The following is a 3,961-nucleotide window of genomic DNA, read 5'->3' as shown; positions in this document are numbered from 1 at the left end:
TATTTGTACGGATTTAATTTCACGATAATTTGACCTGCAATTTCAACAACTACATCATCATCATCATCATCTCATCGTCATCGTCATCGTGTATCATTTTACAAAAATGCGTGGAAAATTTTGTTTTGTTTTCCCCCCCCCCCCAAACAATAATTAAGTCATATTATTATACGCTTTTTATTATTATTATCATCATCATCATTTTTAATCACGACAATTTTTACGTCTGCTTTGGAATTTTCCAGCATTCGTTTTTCAGGTGTTTTGCTTTCAACCCTTTTTTATTTCTACGATGAATATTTCGACAAGCAGAAGATATATTTTTTTTTTGTTTTGTTTCTTATCAACAAAACCGGAAACCGTTTACATTTTCTTTTTGTCCTTATCACGTCGTCGCCGGTTGTTATCGTCATGTTTTTTTTTCGGCAAAGCAAAAGAACTTGGAACAAATACTTTATTTAGTTTCATTTGTCACCCCTCTTTCATGCCTTTCTTGACAAATTTTAACAAAAGAGATAAATGATCCCTTTACTGATAACTCTTATCGGTACGTACCGAATCCCTAAAGGTTCTGTTTTCACTTCATCCCACTCCATCCATTCACCGGCTATTTCGATCTCGGAATTTTTTTGCATTTCAGCAATTTTTTTTTCCCACCGGTACGTGCACGTGCACACGTCAGTTAGTTACTTCACAAAACTTTTTCCCCATCTTTTCATTTGTACGGGAAAAAAAATCTCAATGGTTTTCCTTTTATCCCATTTTTCGAATTTTTCGAGGAGTCGATACCGATACTTTGATACACATTTCCCGAAAATCCGCCATTATTGACACACATCCGCGAGTATGTATACATTTTTAATTAAATAATGTTTCAAAAAACATGTTGTGTGTATCTTTTGTTAAATTTTGTTTTTTTTTTTTTTTAATAATAAGATGTTTAATGGTAATATTAAAGACGCAAAAAGTAATTAAAAATTAATTTAAATAACGAACAAAAGAAAATAATTTTCATCATACTACGTTTTATAGCATTTTAACTCATTCCCCCTTCACGATTTTTAATAAACTGAATATATCTGTGTGCGTGTGTGCATGTTTATATATAGTAATATAAAAGACCCGGTGATCCGACCAATCAAAAAAAATTAATTTAAATACAAACGTTTTGATTGGTCGAATGGGAATATGACGTCATTAACGACACCGCCTATCGGAAATTTTTTTTTTTTTTAATTTAATTTTTTGTTATTTTTTTAACGGTTACAGAGAATCGATGAGACGGGGGGGGGGGGGAACGTGGCACGAGAAAATTGATTTCACTTCGTTTTTTTAAAAAAAATTTAATCACGTATAATCTTTTTTCCATTTTTATGGGAGGAATTATAAAATGTCTATGGGTCGAAATTTGACGGGGGGGAGGAGTGGAGGGGAAGATAAAAAGTTTTTTTAATTTATTAAAAAAAATTGCCCGCCATCTTTTTATATTGTTTTTTATCACAAGCACCACAGGCTATGAAAAAATAAAAAAAATTTCAAATTCTTTGTTAATTTGATTCAAAATATCAATATTATCGAATCGTTAAGAAAAAATTAAAAAAAAAAAAAAAGTTTTGATAATATTCATAAACCGTGGAATTAGATTAAAAAAAAAAGAAAAAAATTGGAAAATAATAGTTAGTTGTTACATTAGTCTTATCCAAAAAATTTATAAATATACGATTACGCGAAAAATCTATTTCAAATATATAAAGTTTATATAATAAAACTAAGAAATTCCAATCATGTTTTTAATTGAAAAACTCTTTCTTTTTTTTTTTTTTGATTTTGACTTTTTCTAGTTCCACGAATCTCATATCTTTTGCGGTAAATTAACAAAATTTCAATTCACGTTTTCACGCTTTAATCTTTAATACCGTTATTTTATTTTTCTTCTTCTTTAACTTTTAACATTTGATCGATTTACTATATAAATCTTAAACAAAAATTTTTCTTTGACTTTATATATAATAATGATTTTTAATTGAGTTTTTTTATCAGCAAAATTTTCTTTAGCAAAAAATTATTCGAAGCAAAAGAACAAATCACAAATTTTTCGTTTTTCATTCGATGTTCAATTCATTAATTTCTCCTTTGTTTACCTCAGATTTTCCGTTATTTAAAAAATTAAGGGGCGGGGGGGGGCGGGGAAATCAATAAAAGATCAATAAATAAAATATATCGAATCGTTTTAATAATTTCCCGCGCGATCGACTCCTTGTATTTAATATATATAAAAATTTTTTAATTTTTTAAAAAATGAAAAGTGAAAAGTAAAAAGGGGAAAAACAAGAAGGAAACGGAAATAGGTTGGACCAAAACTCAATGATTATTATTTGCTTCTTCTTCCTGCTCTCCGCCTCGATAATTAAAAATATCTAATTTAAACCTTTTAACTAAAAAATAAAATTTTTTTTCATTTTATTTTTCACCCTATAAAGGTATACATATTTAACCTTTATTCAACCTTTTCGTGAAAAAATCTAATAAGTACATAATAAAAAAATAATTTTGCTTTTCTAAAAGAAAAATAAAACGAGCAAATTTATCTAACATGTTTTTCATCCATGAAATTAAAATTTAAAAAAAAAAAATTTTGGCGCCAAAAATAATACGCGTCACACACATGTAAAACCGTTTTTAATTATTTTTTACGCACGCACGCACGCACGCACGCACGCACGCACACGCACTCGTAAAAAAACACAAAACATAAATTTGTAATTATTATTATTATTATTATTATTATTATTATTAATAACACTCCATCGAATGTTATTTATTATTACTTTACATAAATTTATTTATTATTTATTTAAAATGCCATCAATTTCCGTTTCCGTTCGCGAAAAAAAAAATAATAATAAATTTCATCGATTTTTTAACGTAATATTTTATTTAAAAGCATTAAAAAAATTAATTCGATCGAATTTGGAACAATGTCCCTTCCCCCCATTTTTTTTTTTTTTTAATACAGAAGAAATGCATTTCGCGGGGAGATAGCAAAAAGAGTGTGGGGGGACTCAGCCGAAACCACTACCCAACTAAAACTCTAAGTTTTACCGTGCTATTTCCCGGAAGGAGGCGCGTTGGCGGGAATTTTAACCCGCAAATCAGGCTCAACCCAGGATTTGAACCCACGACTCTCGCAATTCGGTGACTTTTGGGCCGATTTTTTCCCCTTTTTCTTTGACTCAACCTGGCTACCTCGGGCTCCCCTAAGGCATCCAAGTTGAAGATTTACCCCAAGCAGATGCCTAGTCAACGTGAGAAATACAATCCCAACCTCCGCCCCTAAAACATCTTTTAGGCTTACCCTCCGAGTAGTTGAATTTTGGGAGTACACCGCCACTCCCGTCTCCCTAAGGAACCTAACTCCAAATTTTTTTTTTTTTTAAATTTAGCGAAACAAGAAAACAATTTTTCTTACAAACCTCCTGTCAACTATATTTTATTATTATTATTATTATTATTATTATTATTATTATTATGGTCACTCTTAAACACGACAAGGCTCTTATTTGTCGGGGTTGTTAAGCATTTATCCCAGGTCTCTACCCGATTCCTTAGGGACAAATACTCGAATATCGGTGGTGCTATTTATAATATTTTCCGAAGAATGTGGGCCGTCCCACATAGTGCGATTTCCTGGATGGTTTCTTCTTTTAGGTTCTTCATAATCTTCTTTAAATTTCCTTTTATTGAATGTGGCATGGCTCCCAATGCTCCCACGATGACCGGAATCGTTTCAGTTTTTGTTCCCCACATCCTGGTTATTTCAATTTCCAAATTTCTGTATTTCAGCCTTTTGTCTGCTTCTTTGGCTGTGGTGTTTTTTTCTGCCGGCACGGATACCTCAATTAACTTACACCATTTTTCCCCATTATGCCTGAGTATGATATCCGGTTTGTTAGCTGGCACA

Source organism: Pediculus humanus, genomic scaffold, assembly GCF_000006295.1.
Source record: "Pediculus humanus corporis 1103172108202 genomic scaffold, whole genome shotgun sequence".
Lineage (NCBI taxonomy): Eukaryota > Metazoa > Arthropoda > Insecta > Psocodea > Pediculidae > Pediculus > Pediculus humanus.
This window is presented reverse-complemented; position numbering follows the sequence as displayed.